Here is a 13918-nt window from a genome sequence, read left to right as displayed (position 1 = left end):
ATGATAGGTTCAGTTGGACTAGAGGACCCAGCCAGTTCCTTGTAAACACAACCCACACAATTATGGAGCCACAATCAGCTTGCACAGTGCGTCGTTGAAAACTTCGGTCCACGGGTTCATGGTGACTGCCAGCCGCCATCAGCTTGCACGGTGCCTGATTGACAACTTGGGTCTGTGGCTTCGTGGTGTCTGTGTGCCCTACTCTAATACTACAATCAGCTCTTACCAACTGAAATCTCAAGGCATCTGACCATGTCACAGTTTCCCAGTCGTCTAGGCTCCAACCGATATGGTCACGACCCCAGAAGAGGCGCTGCAGGCGAGGTCGTGCAGTTACCTGAACTACTCGCTTCGGTCGTCTGCTGCAATAGTCCATTAACGCCACATTTCGCCACATTGTCCTAACGAATACGTTCGTTGTACGTAACTCTTTGATTTCTGTGTTTATTTCAAGCAGGGTTGCTTGTCTGTTAGCACTTACAACTCTACACAAACGTCGCTGCTCTCGGTCGTTACGTGAAGGCCGTTGATCACTGCGATATCCATGGTCATCATCGTGAGATAATTTTAGGAAATTGCCTAAGTGTTATCTTCTGCATCTCTATGCCATTTGGTGTTCCTGATTATTATTGGTGCAAGAACGAATGAGAGTATTCAAGTCAACATTGTCAAAGCTTTCGCTAGTCCACAAATGCTAGAAATGTAGATTTGCCTTTCGTTAGACTACCTTCTAAGATAAATCGTAGGGTCAGTATTGCCTCACGTATTCCAACATTTCTACGGAATCCAAACTGATCTTCCCCGAGGTCGGCTTCTACCACTTTTTCCATTCGTCTGTAGAGAATTCGTGTTAGTTTTTTGCAGCCGTGACTTATGAAACTGATAGTTCGGTAATTTTCACATCTGTCAACACTTGCTTTCTTTGGGATTGGAATTACTATATTCTTCTTGAAGTCTGAGGGAATTTCGCCTGTCTCATACATCTTGCTCACCAGATGGTAGAGTTTTGTCATGGCTGGCTCTCCCAAGGTTATCAGTAGTTCTAATGGAATGTTGTCTACTCCCTGGCCTTGTTTCGACTTCTTTCAGTGCCCTGTCAGTGCTCTGTCAAACTCTTCACGCAGTATCGTATCTCCCATTTCATCTTCATCTACATCCTCTTCCATTTCCATAATATTGTCCTCAAGTAAATCGCCCTTGTACAGACCCTCTATATACTCCTTCCACCTTTCTGCTTTCTCTTCTTTGCTTAGAACTGGGTTTCCCTCTGAGCTCTTGATCTTCATAGAAGTGGCTCTTTTCTCTAAAGGTCTCTTTAATTTTCCTGCAGGCAGTATCTATCTTACCCCTACTGATACATGCCTCTACACCCTTACATTTGTCCTCTAGTCATCCCTGCTTAGTCATTTTGCACTTCTTGTCGATCTCATTTTTGAGACGTTTGTATTCCTTTTTGCCTGCTTCATTTACTGCATTTTTGTGTTTTCTCCTTTCATCAAACAAATTCAATATATCTTCTGTTACCCAAGGATTTCTACTAGCCCTCGACTTTTTACCTACTTGATACTCTGCTGCCTTTACTATTCCATCTCTCAAAGCTAGCCATTCTTCATCTACTGCATTTCTTTCCACCATTCTTGTCAACCATTCCCTAATGCCCTCCCTGAAACACTCTACAACCTCTTGATCTGTCAGCATATCCAGGTCCCATCTCCTTAAATTTCCACCTTTTTGCAGTTTCTTCTCTTTTAATCTACAGTTCATAACCAATAGATTGTGGTCAGAGTCCACATCTGCCCCTGGAAATGCCTTACAATTCAAAACCTGCTTCCTAAGTCTCTGTCGTACCGTTATATAATCTATCTGAAACTTTCCAGTGTCTCCACGCCTCTTCGATGTATACAAACTTCTTTTATGATTCTTGAACCAAGTGTTAGCTATGATTAAGTTGTGCTCTGTGCAGAATTCTACCAGGCGCCTTCCTCTTTCATTCCTTACCCCCATTCCATATTCGCCTACTACGTTTCCTTCTTTTCCATTTCCTATTATCGAACTCCAGTCACCAATGACTATTAAATTTTCGTCTCCCTTCACTATCTGAATAATTTCTTTTGTCTCATCATAAATTTCATCAATCTCTTCGTCATCTGCGGAGCTAGTTGGCATATAAACTGGTACTACTGTGGTAAACGTGGGCTTCGTGTCTGTCTTGGCCACAACAATGCGTTCGCTGTGCTGTTTGTAGTAGCTTACCCGCACTCGTAATTTTTATTCATTATTAAACCTACTACTGCATTACCCCTTTTTCATTGTGTATTTATAACCCTATGTTCACCTGACCAAAAGTCTTGTTGCTCCTGCCACCGAACGTCACTAATTCCCACTATATCTAACTTTAACCTATCCATTTCCCTTTTTAATTTTTCTAATCTACCAACCCGATTAAGTCATCTGACATTCCACGCTCCGATCCTTAGAACGCCAGTTTTCTTTCTCGTGATAAAGACGTCCTCCTGAGTAGTCCCCGCCCGGAGATCCGAATGGGGGACTATTTTACCACCGGAGTATTTTACCCAAGAGGACGCCATCATCATGTAACCATACAGTAAAGCTGAATGCCCTCGGGAAAAATTAAGGCTGTAGTTTCCCCTTGCTTTCAGCCGTTCACAGTACCAGCACAGCAAGGCTGTTTTGGTTAGTGTTACAAGGCCAGATCAGTCAATCATCCAGACTGTTGCCCCTGCAACTACTGAAAAGGCTGCTGCCCCTCTTCAGGAACCACACGTTTGTCTGGCCTCTCAACAGATACCCCTCCGTTGTGGTTGCACCTACGGTACGGCCAACTGTATCGCTGAGGCAGGCAAGCCTCCCCATCAAAGGCAAGGTCCATGGTACTTCTGATATAGAGCTGATATTTCCGGAGGGTGTAAACAGCACGGGGCTGGCAATGGTTTGTTGTTTTCAGTGGCAATATCTTCAGTGTAACATATTTGTTTGGAAAACTTGCATGTGCAAACCTATACGATTTGTATGAGCTGACCAGGAATCTCTCAGCAATAAGTGCTTTTCACCTATTACATGTTCGCCAAGGACTGAAGTTAGAAGACGTTTCATGTGTTCTGTAGTAATTTTTCCACTTGGTTGCCTCCACATAAACGTTTCGTGGGTGGGGTTGTTTCAATTGAAATATTTGGGTCGAAAATACCTTGTGCCACTTGAAAACATATGAACAACTTGTTTGATGTTCTGCCTGTCACTGATAAGAGCAGCATCAGTTATGTAGCTGTGAGTGGCGCTATGCACACACTGAAGCACACTAGTTGTGATTTTCCCTCCTTTTTGCGACAGTGTTGACTGTGAAGACTTTTGTAAACCTTCGTCGCCAGTTTTGTAAAGGGTTCGCCGCTTCTGGTGTGGAGGCGGAGTTGTCACTGTTGTTTCGCTAAGCCGAATTTATGAGGTCCTGGAACGGTTTCTGGTGCAGTACACGACTAAGGCAATTTCTCCCTGCCACTGTTACACAGCTATGCCCCAGGGTCAGGCAACAGGAAAGGAGATCGGAGGTTCTGCAACACTCCAACAAAGTAGTAATAAAGTCACCAAATGAGTTAAAATGGTTTACATATATTTGTGACTTGTCGAATATTGAAGTCAGAAGCACTGCATGTAATATAACACAAAAAGGCCCTCAGTAGCTAAGTGCAAATAATCGTAGGTAAACTTCACAATACATAACAAATGTAATTTACTACAACAGCCTGATCACTTCCAGAAGGTTACTAAATGACTTTTCCTGTCTAAGTCAGCCTTGGACGATGATCTGTAACCAAGTGGGTGAGAGCTGCTCTTTTTTTTCCGAGTAGACTTCTGTCCGTTGTTGTCCGGTCATTGGCGGATTGTACTCGGCCGGCGATTGGCCGAGGCGCAGTCGATATCTTCATCCTGAGCGCCGCCCGTGGTGCTGGTGGAACGCGTGCAAGTGGTGAGTCTCTGTGACTCTGGCACCAGCTCGCACCTTTGCGCCTGTGGTGCTTTTGCCCTGACTGTGGCTTGTTCGGACAACACAGTAAAGACATTTCATACTGGAATTGACTGTGATCACTGCTCCAGACATTTCCTATCTACACATGCGGCTCGCTCAGTAACATGTTCGCTTCCTCCACAAACTGTTGAGCCTTGTGACGTATGCTATTATGCCCTTCCATGTCTTTGCGTTTGACGACCCCGGATGAAATGAAACATTGAACCTCAAGTTTGTCAACGAAAGAAACCGAAGTTCTGAAATGGTGCAAAACAACCGTTTTTAACACTTCCACTGCCCAGAGTTGCATATACCAATAGTGAACTGTAGATCCATGTGACATTGCTATATCACATTGCGATATTACACACTCTTTTATATTTTTGGGATTTGAGATCCGCCAGTTACGCAAAACACCGTTTTTCACAGTTCCCAAACATGTTTCGGCACCACTGTGCCATCATCAGTGGGTTTTCGTTTTTATTTATTTTACAATCGTGTAACAAAAATGTTCACATTGCAGAATAAATAAAAACGAAAACCCATTGATGATGGCACAGTGGTGCCGAAACATGTTTGGGTACTGAGAAAAACGGTGTTTTGCGTAACTGGCGGACCTCAAATCCCACAAATTTTAACTGTAAACACGGCCAATACAAGGAACTGCAAATCAAAAGATCGATACTATTTTATAGTTTGTAATTGCGACAGTCTGTTTGTTTGAAGCGATCTCCTGCTCTCCTATTGCTAGGGATGTAATTTAGAATTAATCTGCAATTTTATTTACGTTTAATGCACTTGTAGCGTCTCATTAGTTTGCTGTAGGAAATAAAGCCACTATTGCAATAGTCTTCATAAGGGTTCTCTTGAACAATGACATCAGTACCGTCTAATACATTGAGGTTCGACTTTTTGGATGGAAATAGTCTGTACTCAGTTTGACTCGACTGTCCTTTTTGCTCTGGAGATAAACGTCGTGAAGTAGTTGAACAACCACCTCCAATGTCAGGTTCTTCCTGTCCGTTCAAAATCAGTATATCTATCTAGCGTAATCTGATGTATTTGTCACCGCCATCACATTACTCAATTATCATGTTATATGCACTACTGGCCATTAAAATTGCTACACAACGAAGATGACGTGCTACAGACGCGAAATTTAACCAACAGGAAGAAGATCCTATGATATGCATATGATTAGCTTTTCAGAGCATTCACACAAGGTTGGCGCCGGTGGTTACACCTACAACGTGCTGGTATGAGGAATGTTTCCGACCGATTTCTCATACACAAACAGCAGTTGACCGGCGTTGCCTGGTGAAACGTTGTTGTGATGCCTCGTGTAAGGAGGAGAAATGCTTACCATCACGTTTCCGAGTTTCATAAAGGTCGGATTGTAGCCTATCGCGATTGTGGTTTATCGCATCGCCACATTGCTGCTCGCGTTGGTCGAGATCCAATGACAGTTACCAGAATATGGAATCGGTGGGTACAGGAGGGTAATACGGAACTTCGTGCTGGATACCAACGGCCTCGTATCACTAGCAGTCGAGATGGTAGGCATATTATCCGCATGGCTGTAACCGATCGCGCAGCCGCGTCTCGATCCCTGAGTCGACAGATGGGGACGTTTGCAAGACAACAACCATCTGCACGAACAGTTCGACGGCGTTTGCAGCAGCATGGACTGTTAGCTCGGAGACCGTGGCTGCGGTTACCCTTGACGCTGCATCACAGACAGGAGCGCCTGCGATGGTGTACTCGACGACGAACCTGAGTGCACGAATGGCAAAACGTCATTTTTTCGGATGAATCCAGGTTGTGTTTACAGCATCATGATGGTCGCATCCGCGTTTGGCGACATCGCGGTGAACGCACATTGTAAGCGCGTATCCGTCATCGCCATACTGGCGTATCACCCGGCGTGAAGGTATGGGGTACCAATGGGTACACGTCTCGGTCACCTCTTGTTCGCATTGACGGCACTTTGTACAGTGGACGTTACATTTCAGATGTTTTACGACCCGTGGGTCTACCCTTCATTTGGTCCCTGCGAAACCCTACACTTCAGCAGGATAATGCACGACCGCATGTTCCAGGTCCTGTACGGGCCTTTCTCGATACAGAAAATGTTCGACTGCTTCCCTGGCCAGCACATTCACCAGACCTCTCACCGATTGAAAACGTTTGGTCAACGGTGTCCGAGCAACTGGCTCGTCACAATACACCAGTCACTACTCTTGAGGAAATGTGGTATCGTGTTGAAGCTGCATGGGCAGCTGTACCTGTACACGCCATCCAAGCTGTATTTGACTGAATGCCTAGGCGTATCAAGGCCGTTATTACGGCCAGAGGTGGTTGTTCTGGGCAATGATTTCTCAGGATCTATGCACCCAAATTGCGTGAAAATGTAATCACATGTCAGTTCTAGTATAATATATTTGTCCAATGAATACCCGTTTATCATCTGCATTTCTTCTTGGTGTAGCAATTTTAATGGCCAGTAGTGTAACATATACGCGAACACTCTATCCTCGACCCCTACTTCATCTCCATATTCAGCACGTCGCAAGTTTGTCCCACACATGTAGATCACTCTTCATGTTATCAATCCAAGAAACACTTTCATACTGCTGCTATACCATTCACACAGCTCGAGCCCTTGTTAGTGCAGTTACAGCTTGCCACCGTCTGATGGCGCTAGCAGACAAGTGCGGAGTTTGTCATGGAAATGACGCAGGCCACTGTTGTTTTTATGATCGAGTGTTAGTCCAAGCATGCCTTCGAGCCATTCCGAGCGTCCGAGGTCAAAGGTATCCTTGGCAAGTGCTGTCGCAGTGGACAGTGGAAGCAGTGCTGTGTGGCCACCCACAGACCAGCGGCGTGTGCAGGCCATCTTCACGCGTCCCGCCCTCCCGTTAGAAGCGACCGCTGTTACGGCTAGTTAGTGTCAAAAGCGACGAATAAAATTAAGGCGGGGGAACGTTATGCTAATGCGTACGCGGCTGCTGCTCGTTGAAGCGTGAGCCGAAGCAGATGTGTTGTGGTCGGGAGGACGTAAACATCTCCGGCACCTGCCCGGCCCGGCGCGCGAAAACGAGCGGTTGTGTTGAGAAGAAGCTGCGTGTATCAGGCGGCGCGAAACCATCACGTCTCACGAGGCGCCGCCCTTAACAAGTGGTCCTCGCTTCCCACCCTGCAGGGGGCTGCAGCCGTCTCCAGCTGCGACATGAAAGTTAATCTTTCGGCGAGGCTGCATATTGCCTCGAAGGTCTTGCCGAATAGTAACCACACACGCACTTGGGAGATTTTACGAAGACTCTTAGTGCAAGTTATCACTCCGCAACAAGATTCCCACGCGTGTTCCCGTAGCGTTTTGCACTGCCTTGTGCGTGCATCCAGCTTATAACAATTTATTAAGCAATAGGCGGGATAGCTGTGTAAAATACATTGTGAATCCACGAACAGCAAGTAAACTTTATCACCAACTTTTTAGCCCTGAACTTTAGACATCACCTAATAAACTGTTTGGGCTCGCAAGAACAGCAAGATGTATATTTGATAAAAGCTTTTTTTTTATCTTATGCTGTCTGCAAAACACTCTATAGGTTTTGAAGGTTGTTGGTGTCTTCAGTACCAAGACTGGTTTCGTGCATATCTCCACGCTACTCTGTCCTGTGCAAGCATCTTCATCCATCTACTCGATCTACCCATCTAATCTTCATCATTCTTCTACAGCACCATACTTCAAACACTTCTATTTCGTTTTTGCCTCAACTGTTAATCGTACACGTTTAATGCCCATAATAAGGCTTAACTCCGGACAAGCACGTTCACAAAAGACTTCCAATCATTTAAATTTATACTCGGTGTTAACAAATTCGCTTTCATTGGTATTGCTAGTCCGCATTTTATTTCCCCTCTACTTGGCCCATCATCAGTTTCCTGTCCAAATACAAAATCTCATTACTTTTAGTGTCTCATTTCTAATCTGTCAACGGCCTTGCCGCAGTCGTAACACCGGTTCCCTTTACATCGCCGAAGATAAGCGCTGTCCGTCTCGGCTAGCACTTGGATGGGTGACTATCTGTTCCGCCGAGCGCTGTTGACAAGCGGGGTTCACTCAGCCCTTGTGAGAAGCTACTTAATTGAGAAGTAGCCGCTCCGATCTCGGAAATTGACATACAACCGGGAGAGCGGCGTGCTGACTGCATGACCTGTACGTATCTGTTTTCAGTGACGCCTACGGGCTAATGATGACACGGCGGCCGGTAGGTACCGGTGGACCTTCATAGCCTGTTCGGGCGGAGTATTTCTAATCTACTTTTGTCTCATCACCTGATTTGATACGATTAAATTTCATTGCTCTTGTTTTACTTCTGCAGAGCCCGAAAGAATTACAATGTCACTGACAAATCACATCATTTTTATGTCTTCTCCCTGAACTTGACCTACTAGATAGTGTCGGAAGTTCCATGCGGCTTTTCGCGGATGATGCTCTAGTATACAGAGAAGTTGCAGCATTAGAAAATTGTAGCGAAATGCAGGAAGATCTGCAGCGGATAGGCACTTGGTGCAGGGACTGGCAACTGACCCTTAACATAGACAAATGTAATGTATTGCGAATACATAGAAAGAAGGATCCTTTATTGTATGATTATATGATAGCGGAACAAACACTGCTAGCAGTTACTTCTGTAAAATATCTGGGAATATGCATGCGGAACGATTTGAAGTGCAATGATCATATAAACTTAATTGTTGGTAAGGCGGGTACCAGGTTGAGATTCATTGGGAGAGTCCTTAGAAAATGTAGTCCATCAACAAAGGAGGTGGCTTACAAAACTCTCGTTCGACCTATACTTGAGTATTGCTCATCAGTGTGGGATCCGTACCAGATCGGGTTGACGGAGGAGATAGAGAAGATCCAAAGAAGAGCGGCGCGTTTCGTCACAGGGTTATTTGGTAACCGTGATAGCGTTACGGAGATGTGTAGCAAACTGAAGCGGCAGACTCTGCAAGAGAGGCGCTCTGCATCGCGGTGTAACTTGCTCGCCAGGTTTCGAGAGGGTGCGTTTCTGGATGAGGTATCGAATATATTGCTTCCCCCTACTTATACCTCCCGAGGAGATCACGAATGTAAAATTAGAGAGATTCGAGCGCGCACGGAGGCTTTCAGACAGTCGTTCTTCCCGTGAACCATACGCGACTGTAACAGGAAAGGGAGGTAATGACAGTGGCACGTAAAGTGCCCTCCGCCACACACCGTTGTGGCTTGCGGAGTATAAATGTAGATGTAGATGAACTTAAAATCGTTCTCCAGGTATTTCATTGCTGTACTTTAGTGGTCGCTCAGGGTATAGGTTGAATAATAGCCGGAGTAGGCTACAATCCTACCTCACTCTCCTCTCAACTACCCTTCCTCTTTCATGTCCTTCAACGCTTAGAACGACAGTCTGGTTTCTTTAGAAGCTGTAAATAGAATAGTGTTTCACTGCCTGTATTTTATCACTGCTGCTCCAGCATTTCAAAGAATGTATTACGGTCAACGTTGTGGGAAATTGGTAAATTTGCGGTAAGTTCTTATGGGGCCAAACTGCTGAGGTCCCAGTCAGTCCCTAGGCTTACACACTACTCGATCTTAACTTACGCTGTCGACAACACACACACCCATGCCCGAGGGAGAACTTGAACCTCCGACGGGGGGGGGGGGGGGGGGGAAGCTTGTAACCTCCCCCTCACTTATCGACCTTAATGATAGTGGAAAATTAAACCGCGTGTACCTAATGGAAATTTGGAAAAAGCAATCGTCACCGAAGTTAATCTGTCGGTAAAGAGGGAGGAAAGGGTTACATCTAAATGAAAGGAAAAATGCAAATGAAACTGGTGGAAATTAATTTTGAAAAGGGGTAAAGTTAATAAAGGAAGTAAATGTGCGGCCGTTACGCTAACAATTAACTAGCGGTAATTAGATATTTGAGATTTGGGCGAAATTACGGTCGCCAGTCCTAAGGACAATTACTATAGTAACTGAAAAAGAAAGATTATTACGCATATAATTAGCACTAGAAGCGTGGCAACTGAAGGTTGACAAGTGTAGTGTGAAAACTGAAAGTTTGTCAGAAGTAGTAAATTTCGCTACACTCTGACTTAATTTAGCAAAATAATTAATAAAACCGGAAAATCGAAAGTTAATTTAGTGACTGAAGTTAATAGTAAGAGATTTAACTTTGAACTTTAATTAAATGATTCTGAACAATTAACAATAGTAAAATTTAGTACGTACCAAGCTGAGCTGCAGTCACAGGTAAGCTAAAATACGGTAACAAAACTCGCACTCTTAATTCGTGCTTGTGTAATCTAAATATTGTAACCAGCTATGAATACCTTAACTGAGCTTTGAAATTAAAGCAGTGAAATCGAATGATGCTGGCGTTTGAATTTCAACGACACTCGGGTTCATTCCGGAAAAGGAAGGGACCCTCCTTGGTAATGCAGTTGGGACAATGAGCAACAGACGTTCATGCTAAGTTGCTGTAATTTTGTGATGCAACTTTTAAAAGTTGGAAAAGCTGAGGTCTGCCATACAGTTCTAAATCTTTACGTGCTTCCAGTCTTCCTTGTTGGTTGATTGAAGGTTTGAAGCCGTCGATCGAGGAGGTGGCGACAGTCACTCATTGTCGGTCGTCGCTGTTGCAGAAGCTGGATGTTGGCGCGCCTTCTTCGCGACACGGTCACCAGGCGAAACGGGCTCTTGATGTGCGCCAGCTAATGCTTCCCGTCCGCGACACCGTGTCAGAAACTATCATCGCAAGTCGAGGGCAATTACATGCTGCCAAACCCCGAAAGCGCGGCAACTCGCGGGAGCTTCACGCAAGACACGTGCTCGACTCGCTACTCCAGCCAGACTCCCTCTGCTCAGCCCGCGCTCCACGCGCCAGAGTTAACACTCCCAAAGATCCTACACACTTTCGTTCTTCACACGACCTATCGATGTAATCGTTCGATAGCAGTTTTCCCTAGGGAAGACCCAGCGTAAAAATACAAATAACATTTACGAAACAAACCAATTATACATCGACATAAATGCATAAATATATATATACAAATAGTAAAACAATTACAATATGTAAAGACACAGAAATGTCGTATATTCAGGTAAAAAAAAATAAGGAAAACAAATTTATACTACAATAGATGGAAATAGGAGGATATGCATTTCCGGCGTTACAAGCTGCATGGACAGTGACAAGACACCCGAGACCGCGCGGCGCCAACGTTGTCAAAAGCTTTCTGTAAGTATGCAAACGCTATAAACGTGTTTCCTTTTTTCATCCTATATGCTGAGATACGTCATAGGGCGAATAGTTCCTCCCTACATTTCTCCAGAACACTAACTGATCCTCCCCAAGTCAGCTGCTATCAGTTTTCCCATTCTTCTGTAAACAGTTTGAGTTAGTAATTTGCAACCATGAGGTATTGAATATGTACTTCGGTAACATTCACACCTTTCAGCACCTGCTTTCTTTTGAATTGGAACTATTACAATCTAGAAGTCTGAGGGTATCCCCCCTGTGCCACGTATCTTACACTTCAGGTGGAATTTCTTAGTGACGTATCAGCAGTTTTCAGGGAATGCCGTCTACTCCAGGGGCCTTCTTTCTGCTTAGATCTTTCAGTGCTCTGTAAAATTCTTCTCGAAGTGTCTTATTTACCGTCCACAGCTCGTGGTCGTGCGGTAGCGTTCTCGCTTCCCGCGCCCGGGTTCGATTCCCGGCGGGGTCAGGGATTTTCTCTGCCTCGTGATGACTGGGTGTTGTGTAATGTCCTTAGGTTAGTTAGGTTTAAGTAGTTCTAAGTTCTAGGGGACTGATGACCATAGATGTTAAGTCCCATAGTGCTCAGAGCCATTTTTTTGTCTTATTTACCATCTTTTTCTGTTTCTCCTTCCATCTCAACAGTATTGTTAACTTCATTTCCCTTTTAGAGCAGCTGTATATATTACTTCCACCATTCAGCTTTGCTTACTTTGCTTCTGAAGATATCAGATATAAAATACAAGGAACGCAAAATCTCCTACAACTTTTACAGTTACCAGGTCACAGTCAGAAATGTGGAAGGACGTGAAAAGAAAGCTGTAGCTGAGAATGGATCAGACTGTGTTGTGGCCTACCCCACGTGTTATTCAGTCTGTATATTTGGCAGACAGTAAATGAAAGTAATATGAAATTTGGAAAGGGAATAGAAGTTCAGGGGCAATAGATTAAAGCACTGAGGCTTGCCCATGACATCGTAATTCTATTAGCTACGGCAAAGGACTTGGAGGATGAGCTGACCAAAATGTGTAATGTCTTGAAAATAGATTATGAGATGAATATCGACAACGTTGAGTAAGAGTAACGAAATATAGTCGCATCAAATAGGGTGATGAGAGGATTAGATTACAAAATCAGACACTAGAAATAGGCGATAAGTTTGTTATTTGAGTTGTAAAATAATTGTCGAGATAAGACATAAAAATACCAAGGGAATCTTTATGAAAGCATTTATCGAAAGAGTAGACTTGTACTGAAGTAAATTGTGAACTATAAACATTACAGACTAAAAAAAGAACTGTAGCTTTCGAAGTTAGCCGCTTCAAAAAATTCTGAAGATTGGCTGGGTAGATCGGAAGTTAATCTAATGGAAGAGAAAAGAAATTTAGTGCACCAATCGACTAAAAGAAAGAATTGGTTGATAGGAAACATACTAACAAATACCTAATTTCGTTATGTAGTAAAGCACATGTGTGTGTGTGTGTGTGGGATGAGGAGAGGGGGGAAGGACGAATTGACCAAAGTAAGCAGGGTCTAGTGGATTTAGGCTGCCGTAGTTATACAGAAATGGAGAGGCTTGCACCGACCGAAGCAGCGCGGATACGTGTATCAAACCAGTCTTCGGACTGAAGGCATCAAGAACAACAAGAATTTTACATTATTTGTTAGACCATATAGTTCTAAAAGTAGAGGTAAACATTCAGTGAAAAAGAATTTCCTGAAGTCGTGTTAGTTGTGAAGATTGAAAGTGCCATAATGCAAATACGCACGGCAAGAAGAGTGGAGTGTGATCGAATGAAACATCTATACCGACAAATACTGATAGTAATACCTCATTTAGTAGCAGAGTATCATATTCGTGGTACTAAGTGAGGTTATACTTAATACTTGTCTACTAATATAAATTTCATATCCGAATGCGATTATTCTCTTCGTCGTTACCAAACAGTGATGCTCTAAATATAGCCTATTTATCGAGTTTAACTTAATTACCCTACTTATTCCTTGAGTCGCATTTCGCATCACTTGAAGCAAAACGAGACATGGTTATTCACATTACTTGATCCGTATTAATACTGCAGCAAAAGACTGTGGTCCATTTTCTTACGACACAGAAAGGATATTCTAAATGTCTATTTGCTTAATATACGTATCTTTAACATATATTGATTGAAATCTTTCATTCAGTACGAAACATGTCTTCCGAAATTGGTAGTAACTCTTGTTTCATTCCTCCTTTTCTTTTAACAAAAATCGTCCAGCTGTAGCCTTCCAGTCTACCTGTGATTACGTATGAGACTAATATTGTGAGATACAGTCTTAACTCATTAACGTTAGTTACTTAAACATCAGACAGGCAACAAGTAGAAATAACCTTAATTTTACTGTTTTTGTCCTGCATTTTGACATAGAGCTGCAAGAGACAAGGATTATTCGGAGCAAATATTTAATATAAACTGAAGCAAGAACTAGGTTTTTAATATGAAACATAAGGCAATAACGTGAACTATGTTTTTAATATGAAACATACAAGTGGCAATTGAACTACGAAGTTTCACAACTCCCATATTGCACGGGAAGT

Source organism: Schistocerca cancellata, chromosome 3 (genome assembly GCF_023864275.1).
Source record: "Schistocerca cancellata isolate TAMUIC-IGC-003103 chromosome 3, iqSchCanc2.1, whole genome shotgun sequence".
Lineage (NCBI taxonomy): Eukaryota > Metazoa > Arthropoda > Insecta > Orthoptera > Acrididae > Schistocerca > Schistocerca cancellata.
This window is presented reverse-complemented; position numbering follows the sequence as displayed.